This window comes from Saimiri boliviensis, chromosome 13 (assembly GCF_048565385.1).
Source record: "Saimiri boliviensis isolate mSaiBol1 chromosome 13, mSaiBol1.pri, whole genome shotgun sequence".
Taxonomy (NCBI): Eukaryota; Metazoa; Chordata; class Mammalia; order Primates; family Cebidae; genus Saimiri; species Saimiri boliviensis.
In genome coordinates this window covers 70,700,316-70,717,222 of record NC_133461.1, presented here as the reverse complement: position 1 = coordinate 70,717,222, position 16,907 = coordinate 70,700,316, and positions in this window count along the sequence as shown.

Genomic DNA, 16,907 nt, shown 5'->3' with positions numbered 1-16,907 from the left:
CTTCTGGCTTGTAGGGTTTCTGCTGAGAGATCTGCTGTGAGTCTAATGGGCTTCCCTTTGTGGGTAACCCGACCTTTCTCTCTGGCTGCCCTTAACATTTTCTCTTTCATTTCAACCCTGGTGAATCTGACGATTATGTGCCTTGGGGTTGCTCTTCTTGAGGAATATCTTTGTGGTGTTCTCTGTATTTCCTGGATTTGAATATTGGTCTGCCTTGCTAGGTTGGGGAAGATTTCCTGGATAATATCCTGAAGAGTATTTTCCAGCTTGGATTCATTCTCTTCATCACATTCAGGTACACCTATCAGATGTTGATTAGGTCTTTTCACATAGTCCCACATTTCTTGAAGATTTTGTTCATTCCTTTTTGCACTTTTTTCTCTGTTCTTGCCTTCTCTTTTTATTTCATTGAGTTGATCTTCGACCTCTGATATCCTTTCTTCTGCTTGGTCAATTCGGCTGTTGAAGCTTGTGCATGCTTCACGAAGTTCTCGTGTTGCGTTTTTCAGCTCCATCAATTCACTTATATTCCTCTCTATGCTGTCCAATCTCGTCAGCAATTCGTCCAATCTTTTTTCAAGGTTCCTATTTTCTTTGCGTTGGGTTAGAACGTGTTCTTTTAGCTCACTGTAGTTTCTTACTACCCACCTTCTGAAGTCTGATTCTGTCATTTCGTCACCCTCCTTCTCCATCCGGTCTGGTTCCCTTGCTGGTAAGGAGTTGTGATCACTTTTAGAAGGAGAGGTGTTCTGGTTTCGGGAGTTTTCAACCTTTTTGCACTGGTTTCTTCCCATTTTTGTGGGTTTATCCACCTATTGTCTTTGTAATTACTGTCTTTCGGATTGGGTCTCTGAGTTCGTGGATGCTGAAGTTACTTCTTTATTTTTTTTTTTTTAAGCTTTCCTTCTAACAGTCTGGCCCCTCTGCTGTAAGACTGCTGAGGTCTTCTCCAGGCCCTGCTTGCCTGGGATCACCTGCAGCAGCTGCAGAACAGTAAGGGTTGCTGCCAGTTTTCTCTTCTGCTATCTTTGTCCCAGAAGGATGCTCGCCTATTGTCAGTCCGTTCTCTTCTTTATGAGGTGAGTCTTTGGATCTATGGGGTTCAGGGAGCTACTTGAGGAGACATTCTATCTTTTATTGGGGCTTAAGTCCTGAGTTGTGAGCTCCGTTGTTCGTTCAGAGCTGCTTGGCAGGTATGTTTCGGTCTGCTGCAGCTGAACTCATAAAGCACTTTTTGTTCCCAGGTGCTCTGTCCCAGGGAGTTGAAGCTTTATGAGTTTCCGTTGCACTACTGCCTTTTTTGATTTTTCTTTCAGGTCTGACCCGCCCAGCTAGCAGGAGGCCTAGCCACTGCCTGCCTGCAGGGGCTTTGCTGAGCTGCTGTGGGCTCCGCCCAGCTGCCCTGAGCTCTTCCCTGCAGTCCTGTTTATATGGGCATAGTTAGAACTGTCTTGGCAATGGTGGCCCCGCCTCTGTTATGGCGGACTCTCTCTGTTGTGGCAGGTTGCCTCGGCAGTGGCAGGTTGCCTCAGCAATGGCGGGTTGCCTCGGCAATGGCAGCCTGCCTCCATAGCGGTGGAGAGTCTCAGTAATGGCGGAAGCCCCTCCCCCACGGAGCCAGACCGTCCCGGTTCAGCTGTGCTTGGTTTGAAGGGCTCAACCCAGAGGGTTTCCAATTACTGTTTTTGTTTTCCTTGTTTTTGGGGGTGGAGGGATGGGACCAACCGAGCCTGATCACCTGGCTCCCTGACTCAGAGTCTTTTCTTTTAAGTTGAACGACCCCGCGTTCCAGTCGCTTGTTGAAAAGGCGCCAGGATCTCCCGTGCTGCGACTCACTGAGTCGGCTCGAACTGCGTTGCCAGCTCCTGGCGGAATTTTTGCCTAGGAATCTCCTGGCCTGGCTTGCTATTTCAGCTGAATGGGCAACTCTGCCGTCTCAGGGCTCTGTTCGCCAGCTAAGAGGGCTCCCAGACCGGTGGCTTTTGTAGGGAGAACCGCAGCAACAGGGAGTGGTCACAGCAGCCGCGCGGGCGGAATCAGCCCCGTGGGGGCCAAAACAGCCGCACCAGCTGGGACTGCGACGCTGGGGACCCCTCTGCCTGGGTATCTCCTGGTCTGTGGGCAATAAGAGTTCGTCTGGAAATTCGGCGTCCACTCACCCTCTGCACTTTCACTGGGAGCTGAAGTCCTGAGCTGTTCTTAGGTGGCCATCTCAATTTTTAAATATCTTAAAGAAGTTCAGTGAGTTACAAGGAACATAGACAAACCACTGAAAAATTCAGAGAAATTATATTTTTAAAAAAGAGAAATTGTGAAAAAGAAGCTAAAACCCTAGAGCTAAAATATAATAACTGAAATTTTAAAAAAATCAAAATAGGTGTTCAACAGCTGATATGATTAAGCAGAAGAAAGCATCAGTAAATTCAAAGACAGATCACTTAAAATTCTGTGGACATTGGGGCAAAAAATTGAAAGGATGAAAAAGACTGAAGAAAGCCTATGAGACTTATGGGACACCATCAAGTGAACCAATATATGCATTATGGAAACCTCATAAGGAGAAAAGTGAGGGAAAGAAGAAAGCTTGTTTACAGAAATAGGGATAAACTCTTTGCAAATCTGGAAAAAAAAAAAAAAAAGCCATCTACATTCTTGAAGCCCAGCCTCAAATGAGATGAATCTGAATGTATCATAATCAAGTTGTCAAAATTTAAAGACAAAGAGAATTTTGAAAGCAACAAGAGAACAGAAACTTGTCACATATAGGAGAGCTCCAATAAGCCTATCAGTGGCTTTCTGAGCAGAAACCTTGCACGCCAGAGGGAGCAGGATGATATATTGAAACCACTGAAAGAAAAAATCCTGCCAACCAAGAATACTATGCTGGTAGAACTTTCCCTCAAAAATGATGGAGAGATGAAGACTTTCCCAGGGAAACAAAAGCTGAAGGAATTCATTACTATTATACCTGCCTTATAAATGGTTAAAAAAAAAAAAGTTCTTCAAGTTGAAATAAAAGATTGCTAAACAACATGAAAGCATATGAAACTATAAAACTCACCAGTAAAGGTAAATATATAGCAAATACAGAATATCATAATATTGTATAGTTGTGTGTAAGTCACTTTGAATTATAGTATAAAAGTTAAAAAACAAAAGTACCACAAATAATAGCTATGAAAATATCTTAATGGATATACAATATAAAAATATGCAAATTGAAACATCAGTAACCTAAAGCATGGGGGAGGACTACCAGCATAGAGTTTTTGTATGAGATTAAAATTAAATTGTCATCTTAAAATTGACTGTTACAACCATAACATATTTTATGTAAGCTTCATGATAATTACAAATATTATACCTACTGAAGATACACACAAGAAAAAAACGAATCAAAGAATATCATTACAAAAATTAAATGAATTACATTGAAAGAGATGAAAAGAGGGACAAAAGAGGTATAAGATAGGTATAAAACAATTAATGAAATGGCAGAAGGGAAAGGGAGTTGGTATCAAATGGCAAGAGGAAAGAAGTGAGAGAAGGAAGGTGAAGACTTTTTTTGACAATCAGTTTTCACTCAGACTAATAGAGTGAGAACTCACTCATTGCTAAGAAGATAGATAGCACCAAGCCATTTATGAGGAGTCAGATTTCAACATAAGATTCAGAAGGGACAAATAGCCTAATTATATTGAAGGTCTAGACAAAAAGAAAAAGAAAAAAAGAAAAAGAGCATTTTTATTGGGACTTGCTATCTCTCTATTACCTAATCAGGCATTGAAGCCCAAACCTTCTGTTTGATCTCACAAACCTCTTTGAAGATATGCTTCAGGAATCAGTCTATGAAGATGACATACTGCTGCTGAATTTTTCTCAACTTCTTTTACTTAGAATGAGAAACGAACAAGTTTCACTCTTGCTAAGGTATTCTCCAAAATATTTGGTTTACGCCTTAAGTCACTCCAGTTTCAATAAGGAACCATATTTTTCAAAAGTCAAAAGTTAGTAGAAACAACTCTGTAATCCCAGTTTCCATTTTTGTCTTCTTTGACTGTCTCACTGACCAAATAAAGGATTAAGTTAAAAACAGAGTTGGAAATTCTAGGAGAAACTAGTCAGTAAAGGTATAAAACTTTATTCTACCACACTAGATTTGATGATCCTCCAGCTTTTATTGTGGCTTTAAGCTAATACGTTTTCTGAACTAGAGAAGAAATTATTTAGCTTTTTAGAAGTTTTCTCATTTAATATTAAGAAATGTTTTTTTAAAATACACTCTTTTGTTTTCTAAAAAATAATTTATAATCAATTTATAGCTTCTTTTATAGTGAAAAGTCGCTCTTTTACTGTGGTGTCATTAACTGTCAGACATACTCCAAAATGCAGCTTGACCCAATCAAGTGGAGCTCACATAGGAAAGCAGAGAACAGAGATGGTCAACTGAAGCCTGTGTGAACAGAAAAACCAAAACATTCTGTAAATACACAAAGATGAACATAGCATGTCAGAGACATTTAGGGAGCTCTGGGCTCCTTCATATAGAAATGGAAAGTCTAAAAAAGAGCTAAGTAGAAATCAGTCTTTAAAATCACTCTGTTAAAAATAAACATATGAGGAATGCTGGGAAGATGGCCACCTAAGAACAGCTAAGGACTTCAGCTCCCAGTGAAAGTGCAGAGGGTGAGTGGACGCCACATTTCCAGATGAATTTTTATTGCCCACAGAACAGGAGATACTCAGGCAGAGGGGTCGCCAGTGCCACAGTTCTGGCCGGTGCAGCTGTTTTGGCCCCCTTGGGGCTGATTTGGCCCGTGTGGCTGCTTTGACCACACCCTGTTATGGCAGTTCTCCGTACAAAAACCACTGGTCTGGGAGCCCTCTTAGCTGGCGATCAGAGCCCTGAGATGGCAGAGTTGCCCATTCATCTGAAATAACGAGCCAGGCCAGGAGATTCCTAGGCAAAAAAACTGCCAGGAGCCTCAGTGGGGGCCACTGTTTGAGCCAACTCAGTGAGTTGCAGCACAGGAGATCCTGGTGCCTTTTCAACAAGCAACTGGAACGCTGTGTCTTTCAACTTAAAAAATAAAAAAAAGACTCTGAGTCAGGGAGCCAGGTGATCAGGCTCAGTTGGACCCACCCCCCACCCCAACAACAATGAAAACTAAAACAGTAATTAAAAACTCTCTAGGTTGAGTGTTTCACAGCAAGCACAGGTGAACCCAGGATGGTCCGGCTCTGTGGGGGAGGGGCACCTGCCATTACTGAAACTCTCCAACACTATGGAGGCAGGCCACCATTGCTGAGGCAACCTGCCGCAACAGAGAGAATCCGCCATAACAGAGGCCTGGCCACCATTGCCGAGACAGTTCTAACTATGCCCATATAAACAGGACTGCAGGGAAGAACACAGAGCAGCTGGGTGGAGCCCACAGCAGCTCAGCAAAGCCTCTAAAGGCAGACAGTGGCTAGGTGGGCTGCCAACTGGGCAGGGCAGACCCGAAAAAAAAAAAAAAAAAGGCAGTAGCACAACGGAAACTCATAAAGCCCCAACTCCCTGGGACAGAGCACCTGGGAACAAAAAGTGCTTTATAAGTTCAGCTGCAGCAGTCCTAAACGTACCTGCCCAGCAGCTCTGAATGAACAACGGAGCTCACAGCTCAGGACTTAAGCCCCAATAAAAGATAAACTGTCTCCTCAAGTAGCTCCCTGACCTCCATAGATCCAAAGAGTCACCTCATAAAGGAGAGAATGGACTGACAGTTGGCGAGCATCCTTCTGGGACGAAGATAGTGGAAGACGAAGCTGGTAGCAACCCTTACTGTTCTGCAGCTGCTGCAGGTGATCCCCAGGCAAGCAGGGCCTGGAGAGGACCTCAGCAGTCCTACAGCAGAGGGGCCAGACTGTTAGAAGGAAAGCTTAAAAAAAAAAAGAAATAACTTCATCATCCATGAACTAGAAGCTCACTCAGAACCCCAATCTGAAAGACAGCAACTACAAAGACAACAGGTGGATAAAGCCACAAAAATGGGGGAAAAAAATCAGTGCAAAAAGGATGAAAACTCCTGAAACCAGAACACCTCTTCTCCTAAAAGGGATCACGACTCCTCATCAGCAAGGGAACCAGACCAGATGGAGAAGGAATGTGATGAAATGACAGAATCAGACTTCAGAAGGTGGATAGTAAGAAACTACAGGGAGCAAAAAGAACATCTTCTAACGCAATGCAAGGAAATTAGGAACCTTGAAAAAAGGTTGTATGAAATGCTAACGAGAATGGACAACATAGAGAGGATTATAAGTGAATTGACGGAGCTGGAAAACACAACACAAGAACTTTGCGAGGCATGCACAAGTTTCAACAGCCGAATTGACCAAGCTGAAGAAAGGATATCAGAGGTCGAAGATCAACTCAATGAAATAAAAAGAGAAGGCAAGAACAGAGAAAAAAGCGCAAAAAGGAATGAACAAAATCTTCAAGAAATGTGGGACTATGTGAAAAGACCTAATCTACGTTTAATAGGTGTACCTGAATGTGATGAAGAGAATGAATCCCAGCAGGAAAATGCCCTTCAGGATATTATCCAGGAAAACTTCCCCAACCTAGCAAGGCAGACCAATATTCAAATCCAGGAAATACAGAGAACACCACAAAGATATTCCTCAAGAAGAGCAACCCCAAGGCACATAATCGTCAGATTCACCAGGGTTGAAATGAAAGAGAAAATGCTAAGGGCAGCCAGAGAGAAAGGTCGGGTTACCCACAAAGGGAAGCCCATTAGACTCACAGCAGATCTCTCAGCAGAACACCAACAAGCCAGAAGAGATTGGGGGCCAATATTCAACATCCTTAAAGAAAAGAACTTTCAACCCAGAATCTCCTATCCAGCCAAACTAAGCTTCATAAGTGAAGGAAAAATAAAATACTTTGCGAACAAGCAAGTACTCAGAGATTTCATCACCACAAAACCTGCTCTACAAGAACTCCTGAAAGAGGCTCTACATATATAAAGTAACAATCAGTACCAGCCACTCCAAAAACATACCAAATGGTAAAAGAGCAACAACACAATCAAGAATCTGCATCGACTAACCAAAAAAACAGCCAGGTAGCATCAAAATGACAGTATCAAATTCACACATAAAGATACTATCCCTAAATGTAAATAGACTAAATACCCCAATCAAAAAACACAGACTGGTAAATTGGATAAAAAGCCAAAACCCATCAGTGTGCTGTATCCAGGAAACCCATCTTACATGCAAGGATACACAAAGACTCTAAATAAAGGGATGGAGAAAGATTTACCAAGCAAATGGAGAGCAAAAAGAAGCAGGATTTGCAGTTCTCATCTCTGATAAAATAGACTTTAAAGCAACAAAGATCAAAAGAGACAAAGAAGGACATTACATCATGGTAAAAGGATCACTGCAACAAGAAGAGCTAACAATCCTAAATATATACGCACCCAATATAGGAGCACCCAGATACATAAGGCAAGTTCTTAATGACTTACAAAGAGACTTAGACTCCCACACAATAATAATGGGAGACTTTAACACCCCATTGTCAATATTAGACAGATCAACCAGACAGAAAATCAACAAGGATATCCAGGACCTGAACTCAGACCTGGAACAAGCAAACCTAATAGACATTTACAGAATTCTCCCCCCCAAATCCACAGAATATACATTCTTCTCAGCACTACATCACACCTACTCTAAAATTGACCACATAATTGGCAATAAATCACTGCTCAGCAAATGCAAAAGAACAGAAATCATAACAAAATGTCTCTCAGACCACAGTGCAATCGAGTTAGAACTCAGAATGCAGAAACTAACTCAGAAATGCACAGTCTCATGGAAACTGAACAACTTGCTCTTGAATGTTGACTGGATAAACAATGAAATGAAGGCGGAAATAAAGATGTTCTTCGAAACCAATGAGAACGAAGACACAACACACCAGAATCTCTGGGACACATTTAAAGCAGTCTCTAGAGGAAAATATATAGCAATGAGTGCCCACATGAGAAGAAAGGAGAGATCTAAAATTGACACCCTATCATCAAAATTGAAAGAGCTAGAGGAGCAAGATCAAAAAAACTCAAAACCTAGCAGAAGACAGGAAATAACTAAGATCAGAGCAGAACTGAAGGAAATAGAGACACAAAAAACTCTTCAAAAAATCAATAAAACCAGGAGCTGGTTTTTTGAAAAGATCAACAAAATAGACAGACCACTAGCCAGATTAATAAAAAAGAAAAGAGAGAATAACCAAATTGATGCAATAAAAAACGGTAAAGGGGATATCACCACAGATTCCACAGAAATCCAAACCATCATCAGAGATTATTACAAACAACTCTATGCACATAAACTAGTGAACCTGGAAGAAATGGATAAATTCTTGGACACCTGCATCCTCCCAAGCCTAAACCTGGAAGAAGCCAAAACCCTGAATAGACCAATAAAAAGAACTGAAGTCGAGGCAGCAATTAAGAGCCCACCACTCAAAAAAAGCCCAGGTCCAGATGGGTTCACAGCTGAATTCTACCAGACATACAAAGAGGAGCTGATACCATTCCTTCTGAAACTATTCCAGACAATCCAAAAAGAGGGAATCCTTCCTAAATCATTTTATGAGACCAACATCATCCTGATACCAAAACCCAACAGAGACTCAACAAGAAAAGAGTACTTCAGGCCAATATCCATGATGAACATAGATGCAAAAATCTTCAATAAAATATTGGCAAGCCAATTGCAACAACATATCAAAAAGCTTATCCACCATGATCAAGTAGGATTCATCCCAGGGATGCAGGGCTGGTTCAATGTATGCAAGTCCATAAACATAATTCACCACATAAACAGAACCAAAGACAAAAATCACATGATTATCTCAAATGATGCAGAGAAGGCCTTTGACAAAATTCAACAGCAGTTTATGCTAAAAACCCTCAATAAACTAGGTATTGACAGAACATATCTCAAAACATTAAAAGCTATATACAACAAACCAACAGCCAATATCATAATGAATGGGCACAAACTGGAAGCATTCCCTTTGAAATCTGGCAATAGACAAGGATGCCCTCTCTCACCACTCCTATTCAATATAGTACTGGAAGTTCTAGCCTGGGCAATAAGGCAAGAAAAAGAAAGAAAGGGTATTCAAATAGGAAAAGAGGAAATCAAATTGTCTCTATTTGCAGATGTCATGATTGTATATCTGGAAGACCCCATCATCTCAGCCCAAAATCTCCTGAAACTGATAAACAACTTCAGCAAAGTCTAAGGATACAAAATCAACGTGGAAAAATCACAAGCATTCCTATACACCATTAACAGACTTAAAGAGAGCCAAATCAAGAATCAACTGCCATTCACAATTGCTACAAAGAGAATAAAACACCTAGGAATACAACTAACAAGGAACGTAAAGGACCTCTTCAAGGAGAACTACAAGCCACTGCTCAACATAACATGAGAGGACACAAACAGATGGAGAAAAATTTCATGTTCATGGTTAGGCAGAATCAACATCGTGAAAATGGCTATAATGCCCAAAGTAATTTACAGATTCAATGTTATTCCCATCAAGCTACCAATGACCTTCTTCACAGAACTGGAAAAAAACACCTTAAACTTCATATGGAAACAAAAGAGAGCCCACATAGCCAAGTCAATTCTAAGCAAAAAGAACAAAGCAGGAGGCATCATACTACCAGACTTCAAACTATACTACAAGGCCACAGTAATCAAAACAGCATAGTACTGGTACCAAAACAGAGATATAGACCAATGGAACAGAACAGAGGACTCAGAGGAAATACAACATATCTACAACTATCCAATCTTCAACAAACCTGACGAAAACAAGCAATGGGGAAAGGATTCCTGTTTAATAAATGATGTTGGGAAAACTGGCTAGCCATGTGCAGAAAGCAGGAACAGGACCCCTTCCTGACACCTTACACCAAAATTAACTCCAAATGGATTAAAGACTTAAACATAAGACCTAACACCATAAAAACCCTAGAAGAAAATCTAGGCAAAACCATTCAGGACATAGGCGTAGGCAAGGACTTCATGACCAAAACGCCAAAAACAATGGCAACAAAAGCCAAAATAGACAAATGGGACCTAATCAAACTCCACAGCTTCTGCACGGCAAAAGAAACAGTCAGTAGAGTGAATCAGCAACCAACAGAATGGGAAAAAAATTTTGCAGTCTACCCATCTGACAAGGGGCTGATATCCAGAATTTACAAAGAACTAAAACAGACTACAAGAAAAAAACAAACAAGCCCATTCAAAAATGGGCGAAGGATATGAACAGACACTTTACAAAAGAAGACATACATGAGGCCAACAAACATATGAAAAAATGCTCATCATCACTGGTCATTAGAGAAATGCAAATCAAAACCACATTGAGATACCATCTCACACCAGTTAGAATGGCGATCATTAAAAAATCTGGAGACAACAGAGGCTGGAGAGGATTTGGAGAAATTGGAACACTTTTACACTGTTGGTGGGAGTGTAAATTAATTCAACCATTGTGGAAGACGTGTGGCGATTCCTCAAGGACCTAAAAATAGAAATCCCATTTGACCCAGCAATCCCATTACTGGGTATATATCCAAAGGATTACAAATCGTTCTACTATAAGGACACATGCACACGAACGTTCATAGCAGCACTGTTTACAATAGCAAAGACCTGGAACCAACCCAAATGCCCATCAATGATAGACTGAATAGGGAAAATGTGGTACATATACACCATGGAATATTATGCAGCCATCAAAAACGATGAGTTCGCTTCCTTTGTAGGGACATGGATGAACCTGGAACCCATCATTCTTAGTAAACTGACACAAGAGCAGAAATCAAACACCACATGTTCTCACTCATAGGCAGGTGTTGAGCAATGTGAACACATGGACACAGGGAGGGGAGCACTACACACTGGGGTCCATTGGGGGGAAAAGGGGGAAGGACGGGGGGTGGGGAGGTGGGAAGAGATAGCATGGGGAGAAATGACAGATACAGGTGAGGGGTAAGAAAGCAGCAAACCACACTGCCATGTGTGTACCTATGCAACAATCTTTCATGTTCTTCACATGTACCCCGAAACCTAAAATGCAATTAAAATTAAAAAAAGAAAAAGATATAAAATAAACATATGAAAGTAAAGGAGGCCATTCCATTATTCTTTTTCTTAATTATTATATCATTATCTTAAAAATATAATGAGCCAACTAAACTTTCATTGGCAGCTACCTTCTGTAGGTCTATCATCCCACAATTTCCCTCTCCCAGATAAGAGGACTGTGTAATATATTGAACAATTTTAACGTAATAACAGAATAATATTTCAAGATGTTAACTGACATTGATTTGTTCTGGTTTCCTTGTGTTTGTTGCCTCCATACTCTCAACAGCTGGGCAGTAGTGATAGATTTCTGCATGTCTTACCCTATCCAGGAATAAATAGCCACATCCTTCAACTTAGTTACTGAACACTTACTAAACAGATAATTTTCTGAAAGCAAAAACATTTCTTATTTATAACTGTAGTTATTGTAATAGAGAAAGTCTTTTGGATTCCAAGATTCAGAACTTATAGACCTGACACATAGTATTTTATTTAAACAACAAAAACCAAAATCAGAGTATGGAAGATATGAGGTGATGATATGAGAGTTGTTTTACCACCATAGAACCAGGAAAGAGAGAAATATTTCCTGAACTCCAACAATGAGTTTGAAGAAGTTTATAAAATAGGGCCAAAATTAAGCCCTCAGTTTGGGTCTCTGTGCTCGTTTCATTTCCATGTCTGCCACCTGCCAACTGTGTGGTTTAACCCTCCATTAAGGGTGGGAAGAAGAAAGCAAAAATTGCTGATGTATAAATTCTCATCTGGCTCTTTTGAAATAGCCTTCCCAAATGAGTTGATTTCAAAGCGATTCATTTTCTATGATAATAAAAAATAATCTGAAAAGTAGTCAGAGATGGAAAAAATATTTAAGGATGCTTTAAATTGTGTTATATCTATACAAGAGTGCCAAGTCAAAAGAACATCTAGAATAGTGATATAAGGAGCTCTGTGGATCCCTTTTCCAGTAAAACAATAATAACTTGTAATAATTATTTAAAATAATATTTTAATATCTGGATACCTAAGGTCATACAGCAAATGGAGAAATTTTTATTCAAGGAAATCTGCTAAGACATGGTAAGAACAGCAAGAGTCAATAACATTTGAGCCATAATCTGTTCCCCAGGACTTCCAAGCTCAAAGTGATGGAAACTCTACTCCAGGTGTGTGTAGCCAAGAAAATGCAGCTCTCTTTTACCCCAGATCCCTATCTGAGGTTTTGGTATTCCCTTAAGGAGAATAGGCCACCACTATTTTCTCCTTCCCCTTAGCTCCAAGTTGCAAGAGCCCTATTCATGGTAAGACCAGTAAACATTCTGAGGGTTCCTTTCTCCACCAAATTCTCACTTATAGAGAAGAAGTTCAACACCAGACATGATAGGCCAAGAATACAAGAGCCTAATCACACTTTCCCATATGTTCCACTACAGGGGAAAAAAGATAAGAATACCAGCAGCTACTACCATTGACCAGTACCCTAAACACAGAACAGGGGCCATTATATGAGAAGTACTCTGCTGTCCTTGCACCACACTCTGAAGCAGTGGATCTATGTCCTCCCCATGGCAGGGAGAGAAAGGTCATAGGAATAAAGAACTCCACAGTTCTCTCTAAGAGTAGTCACTTTACATAGGACAGAGTATGGGAAAGTTCAAATCTAAGAGCATTGTCAAAGAAAAGGAAGAAAATTTTGTGGTAAGCAACTAAAAGTGGTCTTGAAGCTCTGTAATAACAATAACTGCAAAGATATGAGACAGCTATAGGTTTAACAGAAATAATCAAGAAAAATACAGCTAAGAAGAGCCTACCTGCAGATAGATGGAAGAAGCCTCAAAGTATGGCCTCAAAGATTATCCCTGTGAACAAGCCTAGCTTTAATTGCATCAGACTTCAGACTAATTTATATCCCATAATGTGGGATATAAAATAGTCAAAATAGTAGATGCTAGAAATTAGTAGATGCTAACTTCTGTGTCTGATACTAGTACAGGCAGAGCAGCCAGTAGCTGAGCAGTGAGTTCCAAGAAACAGACAGTTAAATAGAGCCTGGACAAAGGGACTGTCATTCCAGTGAGGTAGGAGGAGGAGTCAGAATGAGCACTTGCATGTCCATGTTTTCACCCTTTGAAAAGCAGCAACAGGGGCTGCAAACTTGGGAAAAATGGTCTTCACTAAACTAGTTCAGCCGAGTCACTAAAAACCAAACAAACAAATTAGCAAACAATAATGACTACCTTGCGGGTAGGGTGATGATATCAGAGTTGCTAAAATATATTGTCACAATATCCAGTTTTTGACTGAAAATTATAAGCTAATAGACAAGCAAATAAACAAGAAGACGTAACTATATTTAGAATTTTAAAAAGTTAGCAATAGAGACTGCCTTTGACAGAGCACAGATGTTGGACTTAGCAGACAAAGACTTCAAGAAGTTACTGTATAATTGCATACTTCTTCTGCTTTCTTTTGTTAAGTAAATTTAAAATAATTATATAAAATTATATATCTGGGAATGCTGGGAAGATGGCCGCCTAAGAACAGCTCAGGACATCAGCTCCCCGTGAAAGTGCAGAGGGTGAGTGGACGCTGCATTTCCAGATGAACTCTTATTGCCCACAGACCAGGAGATACCCAGGCAGAGGGGTCGCCAGCATCGCAGTCCCAGCCGGTGTGGCTGTTTTGGCCCCCACGGGGCTGATTCCGCCCGCGCGGCTGCTGTGACCACTCCCTGTTGCTGCGGTTCTCTGTACAAAAGCCACTGGTCTGGGAGCACTCTAAGCTGGCGATCAGAGCCCTGAGACAGCAGAGTTGCCCATTCATCTGAAATAGCGAGCCAGGCCAGGAGATTCCTAGGCAAAAAATCCGCCAGGAGCCGGTGCTGCAGTTCGAGCCCACTCCGTGAGTCACAGCACAGGAGATCCCAGCGCCTTTTCAACAAGCGACCGAAACGTGGGGTAGTTCAACTTAAAAGAAAAGACTCTGAGTCAGGGAGCCAGGTGATCAGGCTCGGTTGGTCCCACCCCTCAACCCCCAACAACAACGAAAACAAAAACAGTAACTGGAAACCCTCTGGGTTGAGCCCTTCAAACCAAGCACAGCTGAACCAGGACGGACCAGCTCGGTGGGGGAGGGGCTTCCGCCATTACTGAGACTCTCCACCACTACAAAGGCAGGCTGCCCTTGCCGAGGCAACCCGCCATTGCCGAGGCAACCTGCCACAACAGAGAGTCCACCATAACAGAGGCGGGGCCACCATTGCCCAGACAGTTCTAACTACACCCATATAAAAGGACTACAGGGAAGAGCTCAGGGCAGTTGGGCAGAGCCCACAGCAGCTCAGCAAAGCCCCTGCAGCCAGGCAGTGGCTAGGTATGCTGCTAGCTGGGTGGGTCAGACCTGAAAGAAAAATCAAAAAAGGCAGTAGTGCAACGGAAACTCATAAAGCTCCAACTCCCTGGGACAGAGACAGACAACAGGTGGATAAACCCACAAAAATGGGAAGAAACCAGCGCAAAAAGGATGAAAACTCCCGAAACAAGAACACCTCTCTTCCTAAAAGGGATCACAACTCCTCACCAGCAAGGGAACCAGACCAGATGGAGAAGGAGGGTGATGAAATGACAGAATCAGACTTCAGAAGGTGGGTAGTAAGAAACTATAGTGAGCTAAAAGAACATGTTCTAACCCAACGCAAAGAAAATAGGAACGTTGAAAAAAGATTGGACGAACTGCTGAAGAGAATGGACAGCATAGAGAGGAGTATAAGTGAATTGATGGAGCTGAAAAACGCAACACAAGAACTTCGTGAAGCATGCACAAGCTTCAACAGCCGAGTGGACCAAGCAGAAGAAAGGATATCAGAGGTCGAAGATCAACTCAATGAAATAAAAAGAGAAGGCAAGAACAGAGAAAAAAGCGCAAAAAGGAATGAACAAAATCTTCAAGAAATGTGGGACTATGTGAAAAGACCTAATCTACGTTTGATAGGTGTACCTGAATGTGATGAAGAGAATGAATCCAAGCTGGAACATACACTTCAGGATATTATCCAGGAAAACTTCCCCAACCTAGCAAGGCAGACCAATATTCAAATCCAGGAAATACAGAGAACACCACAAAGATATTCCTCAAGAAGAGCAACCCCAAGGCACACAATCGTAAGATTCACCAGGGTTGAAATGAAAGAGAAAATGCTAAGGGCAGCCAGAGAGAAAGGTCTGGTTACCCACAAAGGGAAGCCCATTAGACTCACAGCAGATCTCTCAGCAGAAACCCTACAAGCCAGAAGAGATTGGGGGCCAATATTCAACATCCTTAAAGAAAAGAACTTTCAACCCAGAATCTCCTATCCAGCCAAACTAAGCTTCATAAGTGAAGGAAAAATAAAATCCTTTGTGAACAAGCAAGCACTCAGAGATTTCATCACCACCAAACCTGCTCTACAAGAACTCCTGAAAGAGGCTCTACACATATAAAGGAACAACCAGTACCAGCCACTCCGAAAACACACCAAATGGTAAAAGAGCATCAACACAATCAAGAATCTGCATCAACTAACCAACAAAAGAGTCATGTAGCATCAAAATGACAGTATCAAATTCACATATAACAATACTATCCCTAAATGTCAATGGACCAAATGCCCCAATCAAAAGACACAGACTGGCAAATTGGATAAAAAGCCAAAACCTATCAGTGTGCTGTATCCAGGAAACCCATCTTACATGCAAGGATACACAAAGGCTCAAAATAAAGGGATGGAGGAAGATCTACCAAGCAAATGGAGAGCAAAAAAAAGGCAGGAGTTGCAATTCTCATCTCTGATAAAATAGACTTTAAAGCAACAAAGATCAAAAGAGACAAAGAAGGACATTACATCATGGTAAAAGGATCACTGCAACAAGAAGAGCTAACGATCCTAAATATATACGCACCCAATACAGGAGCACCCAGATACATAAGGCAAGTTCTTAATGACTTACAAAGAGACTTAGACTCCCACACAATAATAGTGGGAGACTTTAACACCCCATTGTCAATATTAGACAGATCAACCAGACAGAAAATCAACAAGGATATCCAGGACCTGAACTCAGACCTGGAACAAGCAAACCTAATAGACATTTACAGAACTCTCCACCCCAAATCCACAGAATATACGTTCTTCTCAGCACCACATCACACCTACTCTAAAATTGACCACATAATTGGTAATAAATAACTCCTCAGCAAATGCAAAAGAACAGAAATCATAACAAACAGTCTCTCAGACCACAGTGCAATCGAGTTAGAACTCAGAATGCAGAAACTAACTCAGAACCACACAGCTTCATGGAAACTGAACAACTTGCTCTTGAATGTTGGCTGGATAAACAATGAAATGAAGACAGAAATAAAGATGTTCTTCGAAACCAATGAGAACGAAGACACAACATACCAGAATCTCTGGGACACATTTAAAGCAGTCTCTAGAGGAAAATATACAGCAATGAGTGCCCACATGAGAAGAAAGGAGAGATCTAAAATTGACACCCTATCATCAAAATTGAAAGAGCTAGAGGAGCAAGATCAAAAAAACTCAAAACCTAGCAGAAGACAGGAAATAACTAAGATCAGAGGAGAACTGAAGGAAATAGAGACACCAAAAACTCTTCAAAAAATCAATAAAACCAGGAGCTGGTTTTCTGAAAAGATCAACAAAATAGACAGACCACTAGCCAGATTAA